General features: G+C 34.6%; 1 long non-coding RNA gene across 1 annotated transcript; it reads left to right on the top strand.

The window, feature by feature from the left end:
* Positions 1–691: 691 nt before the first annotated feature.
* LOC145694031 (uncharacterized) lies at positions 692–21,707 on the top strand. Its single transcript, XR_014132893.1, has 3 exons — positions 692–777; positions 19,894–19,962; positions 21,439–21,707. It is a non-coding gene; the product is annotated as an uncharacterized LOC145694031 (long non-coding RNA).
* The last annotated feature ends 697 nt before the right edge of the window (positions 21,708–22,404 follow it).

A 22,404-nucleotide genomic window follows, 5' to 3' on the forward strand; every position in this document is an offset into this window, starting at 1 on the left:
GAAGTTCATGAGGTCGAAGTCATTTCCTTCCTTCAACTCCGGACTCCATAGTTCAGCAGGACAATGTCCTATCATATGTATTACAAAATGTACAAGCATCCTTCGAGAAACGATGGTCAGCACAGCCGCTTGACTGTCGAGCATCGAACGTTCATGGAGTATGGTTGGGTCGTATCTTGTCCGTCACGGTCCACCAGTAGGCAGACCGATGTCCTAAGGACTCGCTAGATACAAGTAGCATGACAAGTACGATTGATTCGATACCATGACACATAGACGCTCTGATTTCAGTGCATGTGGAAGCTTCACCTCATATTGATTTATCAAGGTTAGAGATATTGTATAGTTATAAAATTGTAAGCATTTTTGTGTAGCCATGTAAAAATCTTGTTATAAATCTCTTTCCGCTCACTCTTGTGTTTGTTGATATGTGGTGTCCACAAACAGGATACACATATTCTATTGTCCTGATATATAACATTGTATGTTTTCATATCTTTTAGAAAGCCTTCCGGTCCGTAACGGAAGAAATGACCGATGATGCTGATATATATTTATATATATACGATAAAGCAGAATAAACTTCCGGCGATTGTAATCGAATACGGAGTAATGACAAAGTAATGCATTTGAAGCTAGTGCTATTTGAAATTATGAACTTCATATTTAGAAAATATAATGCGATCTGATGGACCAAGCTCTGTTGGCTTTAGTTATAGCTGTGCCGTATTCTAAGTCTCATCTGGAATTGTGCTAATAGTTGGAGTATATCGTAAGGTAAATTGTGGACGTGGGTGCAATAATGGTCTAACGAACATCCACATTTGTAGGTTCAAACCATAAACAAATTTTAAAATAAATCTGAACTTCTACAAATCTACAGAGCAGCATACAAGTTGAAAATTTTTATTGTACTGGTTGCTAAATATAAGCTCTGTAAAGTAATTTTCAGGAGAGAATAGACAACTTTAAGCCTGTTTCTCATTTTTAAATTATTGTTGGTTAGATCTCTGTTATACCCAGGTTCGTAACTGCTGATCTTGTAGTAAAATCTTACTGGCCGTTAGGGATGATTAAATGACGCAAATTCTTCTTCAATTGTGATAAATTTAAAAATGGGTTTCTACAAAAGGCCAAGAATAATGTTTCCTTCAGACTTTTTAGGAAGGAAATACTTTGGTTTCACCCCATTCTACCTATTGATTTTGTTTCTATTCTATTCATCTATAATATTAGTTGCTTTCTATCCTTGTTGAACATATCATTATCTTTAAACTGCCGGATTTCCAGCTCATTTTCTTAGGACCTTGCATGAATATTTTTTAACTTCCCGTATGAAAAACAAAGCAAACCATATTGTTTTAAACGTTTATTTTAAAATTTATTGAAACCTATTTTTACATGATACTACATTATAATTCAACAAATAACAAACCATCCATGATTGTTACATTGGCATGATCTTCATTCGTGGTGAATGCAGTGTGGTAGTACTAATTTTAGATTTTATTTCAAATCAAATCTAATTTTCATTTTAATGACATATAAGTTTACGAAACATCAAAAATACAAAACTAAGTTTATTTATAAACAATGATACGTAAAAAAAAAAATTAAAACATGATGTGAACACACTGTTATACAATCATATCTGTAAATTCGTCTTACGCGCTGATGACAGCTTTTCTTACATAATTAAAAGTCATTACGGAGAGCTGACACAGACGTATTTCTTACTTCTTAAATTCTAAAATTTATTTTGAAACTTCGAAATACATGTAGTTGTCATCATATACGTAATTAAAGTTTTATACCCTTTGTTTATCAAACTAGAATTTAAACAGTATTTTTTTTTCAAGTTTAACAACGCCGAAACGGAGGATGTTCACCATAATCGTTACAAGACTAGTCAAGGATTACTAGACATAATTACTTCGTCCTTAAGATAATAATCCGCCATTAATCAAAACCATATAAAATTAAAGCTAAATAACAATAGAAAGCACAAAACTAAAATGTTCATCATCATTAGAATCTACTTGGTATGCGTTAAAATATCTGTTTGTGTTAAACGTTTTCCAGTGCATAAGACAATCCACTAACAAACACTTAAATTTACACTCCAAACTAAACTCTATTAAAACTCTTTTGAGTTTAATTTATAAATTTTCATTGTTATACCTCTCACAAACACCCCAACTCACACCAAACCAGAAACACCCAACAAAATCTCATATGTCAACAGTAGTATGCTTATGATAAACTTCTTTTAAACTAGAGTGATTCTTAAGTGTGTATGCTAGGTCCTCGTATATTGGTTCATCTAAGTGCTATTGTTGGCATTTCTTGGAAATGATGGCAATGATGCTGTCCCAATTAAATATGTGCTGGAAGACCGTCCTGGTCTATTTTTTATAGACTGAAATAAAATAATGATTGAAGAGTTACTTAATTAGATAATATATATGAAACTTATACAGATTTTGGTACTAATACTAATATGGTACTAATACCTTTAAGTACATCATAAAGTCAATTGCTTATCTTCAACGTCTACTGGGATCTTGCTGGTCTTAAGGGATGATGAAACAGTTACAAATACCAGGATTGTGATAAGAATTGAGTTGAATATTTCTATAGAAGGACAAAATTGATCTTTGCGATCTCTGAGAAGGTGCTTTGGTTCTACATTTCACAAACCAGAAAAAAAGCAGGGTAATTTTTATGTTTCTTTCTGCTTATGTCGGCATCAAGAAACTTGCAAAGTTTGTTCTAAGCGCTATCATGCGTTTCTTGTTACTTTTTTTCTCTTTTTAAATAATGAAATTGTGAATATGTAAACTTTTCCACACAAAAAAAAGAAATATGTACTTCGTTCTCGCGAATTCAATGGATGAATCAACTATTATTGTCACTTCTGGTAATAATGTAAATACAAGGTTCCAAAAATTGCAATTGTGATTCCACACTATATGTCTGTCTCAGATAAAGAAAGCATAAGCCGGTATTTACATTTATTTTCAAGCTGTATGTTTCCTGTTTCCGTACTTTTGATCTATTTACTCTTTAAAATTTATCGTTTCAGTGATTTAGACATAAATTACAATTCTCTCTCTCATCCTAATGTTTAGAGGTCAATATGAGAACATGACCACTGTAAATTTTACAAACACAGAACCTTTGGTAAACAAATGCTGCCAGAAGTACGTCAGGTTCGACTCGTCCATATAATGGATGGACGCTGACTGAGCTGAGCAGGAGGAAAAGAGATCCTGCGTGTTGTCCTGTGACTGTTAATACTTAAGAAATATATGAGAACAAGGTTACAGTTGTAATTAATATTATTAAGAGTAAGGCACTTACCGTCTTCCTAGCTATAAATCAAAGTTAAATGTATGAAAATGACAGTTTGAAAATCAATGTATTGAATTTTTTAAATAATAATTTTGTCATCAGTAGTACGTCAACAGTAAAGGCTGGGTAGCTATAAATAGTTTAAGGAGTACACTGATTTTTTTTTATCATTGTCTATTATAATTTAAAGGACAGCAAAAATTTAGAAAACCTCGAACTGAATAACCTACTAGCAATACAGTACCTTATCGCCAGAAAACGAATTAATTCAAGCGATGATCAACGTTTATGTGTGTGTATGTAATGCAACCTGTTCATTTTAAGCACACATAGACAGCTTTCATAGTCATTCGGAAAATGTTTACGTAATATCTTATATTTATGCAAGTAATAATTTGTTATCAATCCTAACAAATACACTAATTTAATTTCCCACTTTCTACATAATTCATACTTCAAGCAATCTTTATAAAATGTCCTAACATTAGAAGCAGCTCATCCTTATTCCATTATCTTATATGTCCGACATTTGTATTCAACTTATGGAATCTTCTCAGTGAACTTGTAGTCAAAGATCCTAATGATAAACAAAATATGAGCTGTAATAGATTATTATACTCAAATAAGAAGGGATGTTTGTAAGGTATGTACCGCATCAGTAAGAGATAGGTGCACAATTTTCCTCTGTCTCTGTAAATTAAGTACAACAATGGTATAAAAGTTCCGAAGTGAGTCTCTAAATTTCACATTGACCTCATATTCGGTACTGTTGTTGCTGACCTTCACTGCATACCAATTTGTAATTCAAAGAAATCGATCATTCATTTATTCTTGACGGAAGAAAATGTACGAAATTTTAAGTATGATCAGAAAACTGTTTAGCATTGGATTATGGGGAAAAATCCACTATAACTATAGGAAATCATCCTAAATCAGCTAAGCAAATTGAATCAACTTCAGTTATTTTATTTTAAAAATCGAAGAAGAAGGTATGTATGTTTATATATATATATATATATATATATATATATATATATATATATATATATATACACATTCTTTATTATTTTTACCATTACATGGAATGATCGTATGAAAATATGCAAATGCAATACACACACAGTATATTGTACATTTATTACCTACGAATGAGTCAAATAAATGAGGCGTTCAGATCACAAGAGAGTCGACTCTAAGTACCAAGTTGTGAGACAAAGAGACGTAAACTTTGTACGCTCCGTTTAAAAATGAACACTGTTGTTTTACATTAAATAGCACTAAAAGAGGCTTCAGGTAGAGATCTTAAATATGAAATATGTTCAAGATGACGAAATGTCCTTTGAATCCTTTGTGCACTGCTCGTCCCAAATTTAGTTTGATGTTTAATTTGCAATGGTCATTTAAAAAAAGAATTGAAAAGAAATCCAGTACCGTAAGACGGGGTTGCTTTACACTTCAGGGGTAACTTCGCACAAAATATTTAAAGACTTGCAAAGTCCGCTGTCGGTAAAACCATGAGCTGTAAAGAGAAAGTTTCAACTACCACCGTAAGATAGAACATCTAATTATATTTTGGCTATGATATTGGCGATTCACATCAGTTCTAATTACCCAGAGGGTTTGTTGTTATAGCGGTATGGAAAGCAGTCACTGTAAAGACCAACAAAATTTGAAAGATATCACCTACAAGAATTTAGTCAAAGTTAAGTCAGTTTCGTAGAATACTACTGTATATAATGGGACTTTGAATCCATAGTTGAAATTGAAGTGTGAAATGTTTTAAAGTCATAAAAGAATAAATTGGGAGAAGGCGGTTTTAGCCTCTAATCGGGGTTATTTTGCACAGGTCCAAAGTAACCCCTTAGATAGGAAATTGGATTACTGCTGGTACCTCCTTCCTTCTAAGTTTAGGTAAATTTTCTATTTAGGTAGATGCCAGAATGGATTTCTAGTTGGAAAATAAATTACGAACAGTGGCGGATCCAGAAAAATAGTTTGAGAGGGGCTTCACTCAGAAAAGCTTAGTTTCTTTTTCCTTTTTTTAAAAAGAAATCATGACTTTTGGAGTGCTTGAAGCTTATACGTATAGGAATGCCTAACATTATTTTTTAAAAAAGAAAAGAAATCCTGCAATTTGGATGGGCTTCAGTATAAAAAAACCCCAAACCCTGTAAATATTCCACTGATTACGTTTGGAATGATATTCTTGGACATAAAGAGCAACCAAGGCAAATCAGTTCACGAGGATTTTTTTTTGTTCCTCAATTAGCATATGCTATCAGAATGTAGTTCATGTGGGACATATGCTATCAGAATGTAGTTCATGTGCCGGTAGCGGAAAATACATAATTTTCTCTACAAATATCGATAATTGATATTAAGTACCGGTACCAGTACCATCATTCTAATATCGATATTTGCAGACTGCATGCAATTTTGTATAGGAAGTGAAATGAATAAATACTGAAGGGAAAACATTGCGTAGAAACATTATGTTCGTATGCTGAACGTACTTTTTTGTATGTTGTGCAAAGTATCCTCACCTATGGGGTTACTTTGCACCAAACTTTATGTTTCGATAACTATGGTCATACGAAATGTTTACTAGTGCACTTGCACGAATGTTTTCCTTATATACCTAGCTATTATATGTTTAAAATACAGTGTTATAAATCATACGTTTGTAAGTCACATGCAATTTTCTTTAAAATTCCTTAAATCTGGTGGATGGTTACCCCGGATGGTAACCCCGAAATATCAGTACTTAAAACATTACATACTGGTAAATGCGTGTACCCGTAGTACACTTAGAACCAAGGGACTAGTTTATTGTAATTATAACACTGTCTTCATTTACCAGGTGTATAAAAAATCCGGGGACATTGGTTAACTTCGTTATGAATAAAGGTGCTAAAAACATGGACATTTGTTGGAAATAGATGGTTTTTAAACTAAAATGTTGGAATGTTTCCAATTGCACCAGTTGTTTGGGCTCCTCACCATGTTGAATGAAAAATCAACGTTTTCGGTTCAATAGTTTGATAAAATGGAACGTAAGAGCACTCAAAAAGACACGGGAAAATGCACATTATTGTACGAGGGAACCTAGAATCCGTTTCCCAATAATGCTGTAATGTTTAGTATGGTGAAGGCCCAAGAAAAACAGCATGTTGAACTGAACTGAAGACGTTGCTTTTTCATTTATCATAGAGTACTTTACCACTGCGGAGCCCAAACGGCTTGTACAACTTTAAAAATCCACCATTTCAGACTTAAAATCTCCTATTTCCACCAACCTATTACCTCTCATTCCATTTTTTCGTATCTTTATTTATAACGGAGTTGGCCTATGACCCCGGACTTCTGATACACCTTCTATAGACTACTTATTCATTAATTTCCTTTCATACTTGTTCGAACTTAGTACTTTTTAAAGAGAAAAATACAGTGTAAATAATAAGAGATTGTGTAAGAGAAAACTACATAATCATTGTAGTTTTCTATACGCATCACACAATCTATCAGAATGGAGCAATTGCAAGAGGTTAAACCAATCACAAATTAATTTTCTTTTTGTAGTACAGGCAGACAACTTCTTCTTATACACTGTATTTAAGATTAAATTATTAAATTAAATTAGGAAAAGAAATCTCCATGTTATTTTTAACGCGGAGGAAACAGTTTGTTAACTGTTGTTACTTACCTGGTTAGTGACGAAAAGATTTATTACATCGAAAAATTTGAAGATACTGGAGCTTTCGGTGTATTTGCTTTTTGAGTCCCTTGTCGGCGCTCTAAAGAACTTAGGAAGACCGTAAATCCTCTAAAATTTGCAAGGTGATTACCTCCGCAGTTGGCACATTTAGCTGTTCTGGCCTTTGAACAATTTTTCACCAGATGGGGTCCAGTACACTTGACACATCGCGGAAGGGCATAACAAGTGCGTTGCGAATGTCCAAACCGTTGACATTTGTAACATTGCAGAATGGTACGGGTATGGTAGGGTTCCACTGAGACTTTGAACGTCAGTATGGATTTGAGATTGTAAATATTTGAAATATCAGTTGTTCTTGTCAATGATACAAGAAAAAGAGGTAAGTTAATTTTCTTTAGCTGTGTGTTCTTATCTCTTCCCTTAAGCTGAGATACTTGAAGTACTGGAAAGCCTAAATCAATGAGAGCTTGTTTGACATCTGCAGTGTCAGTATCTAGTGCTATGTTACGTAGCACGACCTTCAATGGCTGAGATTTATTTGGCAGTTCCAGAGCATACTCTAAGTGCATTTGTTTGCAATAAGCAAGATTTTTTTTCGTAGTCCCTATTTGATTGGCACTGGAATTTGATATCATCAGATGCGTAATAGACAAATGGTTTGGTGTGGCTTGCAGCCGACAAAAATTTGACAAATCTTTTTTTATGACTAACTCCGTACTCATAGATTGCTGGAGGCTTCTTGTTTGAATTAGCGACAATGGTAGTGGAAAAATCTCCTGAATATTTGGCTTGGAAAGAACTTTCAACGTTTTTCTTCATTAAAGTGGAATTTCCACTAGTAGTTTTCAATGGAGGAAAGTTAATCATAGAATCCGTATCAGGAGGTAAATTTGTGAGTGATACCGTAGAAATTTCGTTCGAGATAGCAAGTTGGTGTCGGAAATGTTCCGGTGTAGTGGCAGCCGTGTGACAAGATGCTTCATCAGTCCTCCTTAGTTGGGGGCTATACACCAGAGGCTTTCCAGTGTATGTTTTAGGGAGAGTAAGAGTAGTAGTCCCCCCGTTATGGCGAACTGAGTCAGCAAAAATTTTTGTGACGTCATAGGTCAAAGGTCAATGACCTGGCCCGGGGTCAATGACCTAGGGGTACCTAGGACCACCCCCTCTAAATTTTGGCAGGGGTACCTTGGCCCACCCCCTAAATTTTGGCAGGGGTACATAGGACCACCCCCCTTAAATTTTGGAAATTGCCAAATCTAAAAATTTGGTGTGGTAGCCTAGGACCATAGTATGTACCTCTATCAGTATTGGGTGTCTATGTCGTTCCCTTTCATGGGTAAAAAATTGCCAAAAATTCAAATTTCGGGGGTTTTTGACCTAATTTATCCCCTTTGATGAGGTATTATTACCCTATATAGTTATATGGGCGTATACAGGGGTCCATTACCTTTCATAACATATGGGTATATTAATGCACCCCTTGAAAAATTTGGGAGGGGTACCATGGCCCACCCCTTAAATTTTGGAAATTGACCAATTTAAACATTGGGTATTATAGTACAGGACCCTAATATCTATTATGATAAATTTGGGTGGTCCACTTCATTTCCTTCTAGGGGTACAAAATTGCCAAAAATATAAACGTAAGCAATACGTTATACCACGTGTTTGGTTTTTGGCTCAATTTATCCCCTTTGATGAGGTGTTATTACCTTATATGGTTATATGGTCATGTATAGGGGTCCATTCCCTTTCATAAGATATGGGTATATTTGTGCACCCCATGAAAAATTTGGGAGGGGCACCTTGGCCCACCCCTTAAATTTTGGAAATTGACCAATTTAAACATTTGGTATTATAGTACTGCACCCTAACATGTATTATGATAAATTTGGGTGGTCCACCTTGTTCCCTTCTAGGGGTACAAAATTGCCAAAAATATAAACGTAAGCAATACGTTATACCACGTGTTTGGTTTTCGGCCTTGGATGAGGTCCTATTACCTTATATAGTTATATGGGCGTATACAGGGGTCCATTACCTTTCATAAGACATAGGTATATTAATGCACCCCTTGAAAAATTTGGGAGGGGTACCTTGGCCCACCCCTTAAATTTTGGAAATTGACCAATTTAAACATTGGGTATTATAGTACAGGACCCTAATATGTATTATGATAAATTTGGGTGGTCCACCTCATTTCCTTCTAGGGGTACAAAATTGCCAAAAATATAAACGTAAGCAATACGTTATACCACGTGTTTGGTTTTTGGCTCAATTTATCCCCTTTGATGAGGTGTTATTACCTTATATGGTTATATGGTCATGTATAGGGGTCCATTCCCTTTCATAAGATATGGGTATATTTGTGCACCCCTTGAAAAATTTGGGAGGGGCACCTTGGCCCACCCCTTAAATTTTGGAAATTGACCAATTTAAACATTTGGTATTATAGTACTGCACCCTAACATGTATTATGATAAATTTGGGTGGTCCACCTTGTTCCCTTCTAGGGGTACAAATTTGCCAAAATATAAACGTAAGCAATACGTTGTACCACGTGTTTGGTATTTTGGCCCTATTTATTTCCTTGGATGAAGTCCTATTACCTTATATGGTTATGTATAGGGGTCTATTCCCTATCATAAGACAAAGGTACATTTGTGCACCCCTTTAAAAATTCGTGAGGGGTACCTGGCCCACCCCTTAAATTTTGGAAATTGATCATTTTATATATTTGGTATTATAGTACTGGACCCTAACATGTATTGTGATAAATTTGGGTGGTCCACCTCGTTTCCTTCTAGGGGTACAAAATTGCCAAAATATAAACGTAAGCAATACGTTATACCATGTGTTTGGTTTTTGGTCGATTTTATCCCCTTTGATGAGGTGTTATTATCCTATTTAGTTATATGGTCATGTATAGGGTCCATTACCTTTCATAAGATATGGGTATATTTGTGCACTCCTTTAAAAATTTGGGAGGGGTACTTTGGCCCACCCCTTAAATTTTGGAAATTGCCCAATTTAAACATTTGGTATTATAGTACAAGACCCTAATATGTATTATGATAAATTTGGGTGGTCCACCTCGTTCCCTTTTAGGGGTACAAAATTGACAAAATATAAACGTAAGCATTACGTTGTACCACGTGTTTGGTTTTTGACCTAATTTATTCCTTTGGATGAGGTCCTATTACCTTATATGGTAATGTATAGGTGTTCATTCCCTATCATAAGACATAGGTACATTGATGCACCCTGGACGGGGATTCGGTATCATAGTACATGCCTCAACATGTATCATGATAAATTTGGGTGGTCGACATCGTTTTCTTTTAGGGGTACAAAATTGCTAAAATATAAACATAAGCAATATGTTGTACCATGTGTTTGGTTTTTGGCCCAATTTCTCCCCTTTGATGAGGTTTTATTACCTTATATGGTTATATGGTCATGTATATAGGTTCATTTCCTATCATAAGATATGGGTACATTGATGCATCCTTTAAAAATTTGGGAGGGGTATCTTGGCTCATCCACTCGGTTTTAGAAATTGTTTAATATAAGCATTTGGTATCATAGTACAGGTCTCCAATATGTACCACTATAAATTTGGATGGTCCACATCGTTCCCTTTTCATAGGTAAAGAACTACCAAAAATCAAATTTCGGAGGTTATTGACCCCTATTTAGCATGTTATATGGATATGTACAGAGGTTTATTACCTTTATATGTTTATGTTCCCTTTTAAATTTGGGAATTATCAAATAACAAAATTCGGTAAACGTTTTCTAGGACCCATTGTAGATGTTGATGTTCCTCTTATGGCCAAATATTCAAAATTTAAATGTTATTGACCGGCTTTATTATTGAATAAGTACAGGATTTATTACTTTTTTCATAAGACACAGGTGTATTTGTGTACCAATCTTAAATTTTGGAAGGGGTACATTTCTTATTGTCGTATCAATAATTGGTAATTGGATAGTATCTCATTCATTGGGTAAATCATTATGATCACGTGATCGGTTATTGACCTATGATGGGATTAGGAGTCCAGGACATTGGTACATTGAAACTTTGTAGGATAATTTGATAATGCGTCATTGGTTTTGATTATTCCCGCCAAATATAAACGTAAGCAAGACGTTGTACCACGTGATTGTCCTTGATGAGGTAGTGTACAGGGATTCATTTCCTTTGTTGTGGTACTTCTTAAGTTTGAGTACACACACACACTTCTAGAAAACAGTTGGTTCTACTCAGGTAAACAATTGACGGACATTATTGACCTTATTGAACATATAATGATATGATTAACTCTAAGACTTAGGTATATCAAGAGAAGTATTCTTTAAATTTGGGAATGGTGATAAACAGAATTTTAACATAAGGTGCGAAATTTGAAACAATACATTGAACTTTAGTCACAGCTCATAGTCTAAGATCATTGGTGGTGATTGATTTGAAATCTGATAGCTAACCTTATTGAATCTTATGACTCATAGACGAAAGGCAATACATGCTACAACAGTTTGAAATTTAATCATAAGGTGATGTAATCTGACACTAGCAAAGTTATTGTTAATGCAATTTGATTGGATGATCACTATCTTTCCTGCAATCTGATTGGTTGATCACTATCTTTCGTGCAATCTGATAGGTTGATGAGTTTTAAATCTTTTTCTGCATTCAGTTTTGTTTTAACATTTAAAAATCTTGGTTTCGTTCAACATTTTGCACTCACTGAAAAATATGATCAAAACCGTTTATTTGTTAATCGAATAGTTAAAAACCGGATAAAGTTTGACGGTTAACCGTGAAACGTAAAATTTTTTTAGTTTGAAATTTTTTTGTTTGAAACTTTTTGTTTGAAAATTCTTGCTTTCAAATTTTTGTTTGAATTTTTTGTTTCAAAATTTTGTTTATTTTTTGACAACTTTTGTTTCAAAATTTTTTGTTTAAAAATTTTTCGTTTGAAATTTTTTAATATTTTTTCGTTTCAAAATTTTGTTTAAAATTTTTGTTTGAAATTTTTCCTTTCCAAATTTTTTGTTTGAAATTTTTTCGTTTCCAAATTTTTTGTTTGAAATTTTTTTCGCTTCAAAATTTTGTTTGAATTCTTTTCGTTTGAAATTTTTTGTTTGAATTTTTTTCGTTTCAAAATTTTGTTTCAAAGATATTTTGTTCTAAATTTTTGTTTCAAAGTTTGGTTTGACATTTTTAAAAGTTTGTGCACTCATTAGTAAAGAACCGGAACTGTTTAGAACAAAAACCTTTGACAACATTGTGGTGCAATAGTACACGTCAGAACATGATAATGCAACGTCATCAGTTTTTCATCATCGTTCGAGTTAGTATTCATGATAACATCATCATGGCTACTTGTCTGCAGTTTCTAAACACGCGTGATGTGATGAAATCATTTACCAAGATTACTGATTTACAACAGAATGTACCTCATAGAATCTTAGCTAGCCAAATGATCCCTACAAAGTTTGGATTAAGAATCGTAGTGAAGCTTGAAAATGATAAGAATATAATTTTACCAGCAAGATATTTTCCCATGGAGGCATGAAAACAAGAAGAACTGCTGCGTTTCTTAAATACTGGATCTGTATCTTTATGTTACAAAGGATTCTTGGGTCGAAGTCATCAACTTGAATTTAGTACACAGCCAGATTCGTCAGCAATTGTGATGAAATCATGAATTCAAACGTCAGCACATTTCTTTCCAATGACGTCAGCTGTAGTTGTATGAATTTGGTTGGTCGGTATGACGTCAGCAACTGTGATGAAATCATGAATTCAAACGTCAGCACATTCCTTACCAATGACGTCAGCAATAACTATAAACCAGCAAATACAGTGTCATCCCACGAAATCATTTGAGCAAGTGCTTTTCAGGAGGAAAGATGTGTACTTCTAACGATAAAGAGTTCATCTTCGCAAGCTATTATCCAATAAATATATTTCAAACAAAACATGTGATGATTGGTATCAGTGCTAGAACATTTGAACCTGTGATTCGATTGGGCAAAGCAGAACAATTTGGTGTACAACTGAACTGTGAAGAATGGCAAATATTATGTTCACGAATCGACCAAATGAACGATTATTTTCATGATGAGCTAAATGTGACCATAGTCAAATCATTAGGCTCAAATCATGAAGTGGTGCTGCGTACAGTCCTCGAAGAAAAGATGGTGCTGTTACGTAAAAAGAGTACATTCCATGTCCCTCGCAATATGGTGTATCTAACACAAACGGAATGGAACAAATTCATCAGCGTATTTCAGTGTGTGAAACATGCAGTGGAAGTGTGCAACAAAACTAGTATATTCCTGAAAAAGTACTATTTTGAAAAATGTGTTATGCATATTGTACAACATGTATCTAGATATTGTGATGGTTGTCAACATCGTTCGTGGGTGCATACCTGTATTGATAAACAGTTTATTTGTGATCAAATGGACATTGAGTTTCCACCAATTGATATTGCATTAGACCTTAAAAGACTTCAATTGGAATTAAAATTATATGCTAAAGACAAACTAGTGCAAGAAGTTCAAAATACATTGTATCGACAATATCCAGAACCACTATCTGGTATGGATGTATGTGGAGTGTAATAAAATGATCCATTTCAATGAATTGTGTTTTTTCATTTCAAGTACAACCCCAGGTTCTGACGTGTAGTACTATTGCACCACAATGTTGTCAAAGGTTTTTGTTCTAAACAGTTCCAGTTCTTTACTAATAAATGCACAAACTTTTAAAAATGTCAACTCAAACTTTGAAACAAAAATTTCAAACAAAAATCTTTGAAACAAAATTTTGAAACGAAAAAAAATTCAAACAAAATTTTGAAGCCAAAAAAATTTCAAACAAAATGTTGAAAAAAAATTTCAAACAAAAAATTTGGAAACGAAAAAATTTCAAACAAAAAATTTTAAACAAAATTTTCGAACAAAAATTTTCAAACAAAAAATTTCAAACGAAAAAAAAATTTCAAACAAAAATTTCAAACGAAAAAATCTCAAACAAAATTTTGAAAATTTTCAATCAAAAAATTTCAAACAAAAAATTTGGAAACGAAAAAATGTCAAACCAAAGTTTCAAACAAAAAAATTCAAAAACTTTTTAAATGTTAAAACAAAACTGAATGCAGAAAAAGATTTAAAACTCATCAACCTATCAGATTGCACGAAAGATAGTGATCAACCAATCAGATTGCAGGAAAGATAGTGATCATCCAATCAAATTGCATTAACAATAACTTTGCTAGTGTCAGATTACATCACCTTATGATTAAATTTCAAACTGTTGTAGCATGTATTGCCTTTCGTCTATGAGTCATAAGATTCAATAAGGTTAGCTATCAGATTTCAAATCAATCACCACCAATGATCTTAGACTATGAGCTGTGACTAAAGTTCAATGTATTGTTTCAAATTTCGCACCTTATGTTAAAATTCTGTTTATCACCATTCCCAAATTTAAAGAATACTTCTCTTGATATACCTAAGTCTTAGAGTTAATCATATCATTATATGTTCAATAAGGTCAATAATGTCCGTCAATTGTTTACCTGAGTAGAACCAACTGTTTTCTAGAAGTGTGTGTGTGTACTCAAACTTAAGAAGTACCACAACAAAGGAAATGAATCCCTGTACACTACCTCATCAAGGACAATCACGTGGTACAACGTCTTGCTTACGTTTATATTTGGCGGGAATAATCAAAACCAATGACGCATTATCAAATTATCCTACAAAGTTTCAATGTACCAATGTCCTGGACTCCTAATCCCATCATAGGTCAATAACCGATCACGTGATCATAATGATTTACCCAATGAATGAGATACTATCCAATTACCAATTATTGATACGACAATAAGAAATGTACCCCTTCCAAAATTTAAGATTGGTACACAAATACACCTGTGTCTTATGAAAAAAGTAATAAATCCTGTACTTATTCAATAATAAAGCCGGTCAATAACATTTAAATTTTGAATATTTGGCCATAAGAGGAACATCAACATCTACAATGGGTCCTAGAAAACGTTTACCGAATTTTGTTATTTGATAATTCCCAAATTTAAAAGGGAACATAAACATATAAAGGTAATAAACCTCTGTACATATCCATATAACATGCTAAATAGGGGTCAATAACCTCCGAAATTTGATTTTTGGTAGTTCTTTACCTATGAAAAGGGAACGATGTGGACCATCCAAATTTATAGTGGTACATATTGGAGACCTGTACTATGATACCAAATGCTTATATTAAACAATTTCTAAAACCGAGTGGATGAGCCAAGATACCCCTCCCAAATTTTTAAAGGATGCATCAATGTACCCATATCTTATGATAGGAAATGAACCTATATACATGACCATATAACCATATAAGGTAATAAAACCTCATCAAAGGGGAGAAATTGGGCCAAAAACCAAACACATGGTACAACATATTGCTTATGTTTATATTTTAGCAATTTTGTACCCCTAAAAGAGAACGATGTGGACCACCCAAATTTATCATGATACATGTTGAGGCATGTACTATGATACCGAATCCCCGTCCAGGGTGCATCAATGTACCTATGTCTTATGATAGGGAATGAACACCTATACATTACCATATAAGGTAATAGGACCTCATCCAAAGGAATAAATTAGGTCAAAAACCAAACACGTGGTACAACGTAATGCTTACGTTTATATTTTGTCAATTTTGTACCCCTAAAAGGGAACGAGGTGGACCACCCAAATTTATCATAATACATATTAGGGTCTTGTACTATAATACCAAATGTTTAAATTGGGCAATTTCCAAAATTTAAGGGGTGGGCCAAAGTACCCCTCCCAAATTTTTAAAGGAGTGCACAAATATACCCATATCTTATGAAAGGTAATGGACCCTATACATGACCATATAACTAAATAGGATAATAACACCTCATCAAAGGGGATAAAATCGACCAAAAACCAAACACATGGTATAACGTATTGCTTACGTTTATATTTTGGCAATTTTGTACCCCTAGAAGGAAACGAGGTGGACCACCCAAATTTATCACAATACATGTTAGGGTCCAGTACTATAATACCAAATATATAAAATGATCAATTTCCAAAATTTAAGGGGTGGGCCAGGTACCCCTCACGAATTTTTAAAGGGGTGCACAAATGTACCTTTGTCTTATGATAGGGAATAGACCCCTATACATAACCATATAAGGTAATAGGACTTCATCCAAGGAAATAAATAGGGCCAAAATACCAAACACGTGGTACAACGTATTGCTTACGTTTATATTTTGGCAAATTTGTACCCCTAGAAGGGAACAAGGTGGACCACCCAAATTTATCATAATACATGTTAGGGTGCAGTACTATAATACCAAATGTTTAAATTGGTCAATTTCCAAAATTTAAGGGGTGGGCCAAGGTGCCCCTCCCAAATTTTTCAAGGGGTGCACAAATATACCCATATCTTATGAAAGGGAATGGACCCCTATACATGACCATATAACCATATAAGGTAATAACACCTCATCAAAGGGGATAAATTGAGCCAAAAACCAAACACGTGGTATAACGTATTGCTTACGTTTATATTTTTGGCAATTTTGTACCCCTAGAAGGAAATGAGGTGGACCACCCAAATTTATCATAATACATATTAGGGTCCTGTACTATAATACCCAATGTTTAAATTGGTCAATTTCCAAAATTTAAGTGGTGGGCCAAGGTACCCCTCCCAAATTTTTCAAGGGGTGCATTAATATACCTATGTCTTATGAAAGGTAATGGACCCCTGTATACGCCCATATAACTATATAAGGTAATAGGACCTCATCCAAGGCCGAAAACCAAACACCTGGTATAACGTATTGCTTACGTTTATATTTTTGGCAATTTTGTACCCCTAGAAGGGAACAAGGTGGACCACCCAAATTTATCATAATACATGTTAGGGTGCAGTACTATAATACCAAATGTTTAAATTGGTCAATTTCCAAAATTTAAGGGGTGGGCCAAGGTGCCCCTCCCAAATTTTTCATGGGGTGCACAAATATACCCATATCTTATGAAAGGGAATGGACCCCTATACATGACCATATAACCATATAAGGTAATAACACCTCATCAAAGGGGATAAATTGAGCCAAAAACCAAACACGTGGTATAACGTATTGCTTACGTTTATATTTTTGGCAATTTTGTACCCCTAGAAGGAAATGAAGTGGACCACCCAAATTTATCATAATAGATATTAGGGTCCTGTACTATAATACCCAATGTTTAAATTGGTCAATTTCCAAAATTTAAGGGGTGGGCCATGGTACCCCTCCCAAATTTTTCAAGGGGTGCATTAATATACCCATATGTTATGAAAGGTAATGGACCCCTGTATACGCCCATATAACTATATAGGGTAATAATACCTCATCAAAGGGGATAAATTAGGTCAAAAACCCCCGAAATTTGAATTTTTGGCAATTTTTTACCCATGAAAGGGAACGTCATAGACACCCAATACTGATAGAGGTACATACTATGGTCCTAGGCTACCACACCAAATTTTTAGATTTGGCAATTTCCAAAATTTAAGGGGGGTGGTCCTATGTACCCCTGCCAAAATTTAGGGGGTGGGCCAAGGTACCCCTGCCAAAATTTAGAGGGGGTGGTCCTAGGTACCCCTAGGTCATTGACCCCGGGCCAGGTCATTGACCTTTGACCTATGACGTCACAAAAATTTTTGCTGACTCAGTTCGCCATAACGGGGGGACTACTACTACTGTAAGTGTTTTGCTCACGTCAGATGAGTGCACAGATTTGCGAGAATTTGCTGTTGACATATTGAACTGGCACAAACCCGATTAGATGAATCACGATGTAAAATTCTGTAGCGTGTTTCTCACGGATCTAAGTTTTAGTACTTCGGATGAAAACTACGATGTACCGTTCAATCCTTTAAAGTAAATTCACACAACACAAAACTTAAATATAAGAAAGCATATAATCGAGGCAGAATTAAATGTTGTGTATGTGTGTGTATATGTGAGTGGTATGATGACCTAGAAAATTTCAGCGACGTTAGTTGTCCTTGCTGTGACAATGTAAAACCTTGTCAACTTCCTGCACTAACATTTATATAGAATTCTCCATTCTATCTACAATTATGATGTTCCGATACAACTTAACTGTCGGGATAGAAACGAGGGGCACCTAAAAGGTGCGGGATAACAATACCAAATTCATAGCAATAAAGCACATGCTAAATGGGGGTGACACCACCCCTAGTCTTAGGTGACTAGAACCACGAGCAAAATTACACAAGGTAATGAATATGAATTTAGTGTTAAAATAATTTGAAAATAACCCATGCATTTTTCATTGAGAATTGGTAGCAATAAGGGCGTTAAGGAATAGATGGTAGAGCAAAGGAATAGCAACTAATTTTGAACAGTCTCATCCTAATTCGAAGTAGTTCCAATCTCCTCCCTCTTACTCGTAGGTGATCTTTAGGCGCTGTCCTCGAAGTTCCTTGACTTGCAGGTTGGGTTGTCTTGATGAAGTCCATGATGAAAACTTGTCCGACAAACAACCATGGCATTGAATGCCGGTACCAAAGGCAGGGAGACTCCGATGTGTCTCACGTCGTGGTTGAGATCCAAAGACCAAGATTGCTTTTGACCTGACTGTCCCTCTTACGTCAGAATGAGATGATGGTAACACCACAAAATTTCCTGAGCGTGGTCGATTACCCAAAACTGACATTGACCAAGTCCATGTTTCTACATGTCGTCGACTCAACACAAAGTTCTCAAACTTGCTCCTGAGATTGCTAACGTTGACAGGTAAACGAACCAAAAGGAGACTCACCTGAGTCAAAGTACTTACTTCTGTAATCATTACTTCCTTGTTGTAACATCGTGTGGTGGGTAAACAAACGAAATGGACAATGTCTTGCAGTAGCCTGACTATGAGGGGCCAATGAGGTCGAACTAATTGAGAGAAGCAATTGATCTAACAAAGCAAATTAAAACATCGCGTGTGAGACTGTTAAAGGGTGAAAGTTATGAAGGTCGCTACCACTGATTATTACAAATTACAAATACAAAGACTTCGTCAATAACAGCAAAGCAATAGTTAACTTATCTTTCGATGTGAAGTCAGCTAGCGACGTACAACAGAATATTGGTGTTAATAACATCAGGCAGTGAACTCTTGAAGGCTGCTTGGCTTCCATTGATGACTGGTTGAATTTCCACATGAAATAAAGATGTCCTAGCTTGTCCTTACTTCATATCCCGTAACAATAAGCTAAAAGTCCAGGAAGATGCACCTATGCTCCAAAATTTTGCTCTACTGAGTTACTGTACACTTGATTGTAGATATGCTGAGCGGTACAGTCAGATGATAATCAACTAAGAGTAAAATGTGTCAATAGTTTCTCAGCTTTCAGTTGCAGATGGACGAGGATAGGGATTAGCATGCAGCGTATGTTCTCTTTAAGCGTTCGCTATCTATCATTGCACCAATATATAATACTGAAACATATCACAAAGCTAAGCACTTGGATGAAAATGATGCATTAGAGGATGAGGAACTTTAAAGATTTCGAAACTTGAAAACAAGTGAAGAGGTGTGTTATATTGATATTTTGTAGATTTATAATCAGTTGTGTCATTCACAGTAGTTAACAATCGGTTTTGTTATTACGCCTATCATTATTAAGTTATATTAATATAATTATTAATAATATTAATACTGTTATTATTGATATTTACCAGAGCTGTTGCAAAGACAGGTCTTATGTTAAGTGGGAACTGAATGATAACATCTCTTAACTATCCTTGAAGGTAATATAAAATTTTATTATTCATTCTCTTAAAAGTAACATATTAACTTTCTGGTTTTAAAATGTTAAGTCTTTAGGAACAGAGGCTAAGCATCCCGATATATTCCGCTATATGTGAAAGAAGATAGAAATTCTCTGGCTCAAAGATCAGAAGGACTTAAGCCATACAATCGACATTTATAATAGGGATGAATGTTATTAGTAGACACCGGATGTTAGGCAAAATGCCTATTCTTTAATATTAAAGATATGATAAAAATAACGTTTCAAAGTTTATGTGGGGGGTTATAGTTTCGATTTAAGCCAATTTTATTTTGCCTATTTTGCCTATTTCGACCTTCACTGCCTAAATAATTGCTTTAGTGCCTAATGTTGCCTATTTTATGCATTTTCTTTAAAATAAGCCTTCATTGGGAAAATATATAATTTATACAACATAAATAAAGACGCATATATACGTATAATAAGTGTTTGTAAATACAAGTACATGCTACGTTACAATGTACATACAGGGCGAACTTCAAAGATGTACATATACTTTGGGAGGTGATTAATGACATCAAAAGAAGACAAAAAGTCCTCTTGTATTTTGTCGAATTCTGTGTCGTGTACGAGTGACAGTGGTGCCAACTTGGAATCGAAAATCAAATCTTGACAATTGGAACGGAACAGATAGGTGTGCACATACGTTGGGAGGTGATTCGTGACATGAAAAGAAGACAAAAAGTCCTGTTGCATGTTGTCGAATTCCTCGTCGTGTACGAGTGACAGAGGTGCCAACTTGGAATCGAAAATCGTACACATACTTCGACAGATGATTCGTGACATGTAAAGAAGACAAAAAGTCCTCTTGAATGTCAGGAAACACCTCCCGAAGTATGTGCACACTTTTATGTCTCGTTCCAATTGTCAGGATACGATTTTCAATTTTAAGATGGCACCCCTGTCACTCGTACACGACGCGGAATTCCACAACATGCAACAGGACTTTTTGCCTTCTTTTGATATGCATCATGCAACAGGTCTTCTGATATCACGAATCACCTCCCGACGTATGTGCAGATCTTTTAGGTTCACCCAGTATGTATGAATGCATAACAAGCTTCGTTTTTATAAGTACAATAAAAGAAGATATTACAAAACAGGTATGTTTCTATATTCTTTGAACATTATCTATGACCTGAACCTATTTTTTAATGGTATTGAGTATTTATTCTTCATTATTTCGAATTACATTTTAGTGCCTATTTTACTGCCTATTTTTAAAATTTTTAGTGCCTATTTGAATGCCTATTTTACAGGTTTTTAGTGCCTAAACATCCGGTCTCTAGTTATTAGTAACTAACAATCGATTTTATTACATATATATCCCAGTGTAATTTTTGATAAGTAAAAATGGCATTCAGTAATAATATTGTATTTACTCCCATAATTCACTCATCTGAATTTTAAAACAATATTCTAACATGATTTTCAGACCTCGAGAAAGAATTTTCAGTTTTGGTGACAATATGTTAATACAATTGTGTATAAGAAATTCTTCAAGTTGGTGAATGTAAGGCCAAAAATGGATTAATCCCAAGAAGGACTAATTGAAATAGAGGCAAGTTTGGCCGTTTCCCCCGGTGACTGACATTTTCCCGTCAACAACCCATTTCAAGTCAACATAAGAAAGTTGTATGTAAATGGATAGCTGAAAGGGGACATAGTTTGACACTAACTGGATAGATAGGACATTCTTCGATTAAACAGGTATGTTCTTTGATAAAGAGGGAATGGAACATAGTGAACCAAAGCGTAATTGTTAAATTTTTTTTGAAGATTGGAATTTTCAATGAACGATACTTTGTGGCAGCAAACTGAGAAAGAAATGTAGGTTAATCAGTGAACTATGGTTCTAATCTGTGGAAGGGAGCAATGATGGAAAATGGACCACTGTTAGCTTTCAGTCATGTAAAGACCTTTTTCTCACTGATTATCACATTTTAGTTCCCTTATAAACATATGTAAAATCGTTTCCTTGCACAAATTACACACCTACTTTCACATGTAAAAATGTTGATGGGAAAAGGATGTGAATTACGCGAGTAAATACGTTAATAATAATAATAATAATAATAATAATAATAATAATAATAATAATAATAATAATAATAATAATAATAATAGAATAAAACTCTAATGCAAGTAGGTTATTGCGTTCCATTGTGTACAGAATGTAGAAATGAATCTATTGCTAACTACAAAGCTGCAAAATGTGCTTTCTTGGCTCGTGAAATATAGTCAGAAACAGAAAACGAGCTTTCAGATTTTCGTGGAATACATGGAAGTGCACTAAATACATGGAAGTGCATCGGGACCGTAATACGGCAAATTGTGGATGCGTTAAAATATTAAATAATACTTTTGATAAAGTGGATACTTTCAAATATCTTGGATCAAT

This window comes from Thermobia domestica, chromosome 9 (genome assembly GCF_964235325.1).
Source record: "Thermobia domestica chromosome 9, izTheDome1.hap1.1, whole genome shotgun sequence".
NCBI lineage: Eukaryota > Metazoa > Arthropoda > Insecta > Zygentoma > Lepismatidae > Thermobia > Thermobia domestica.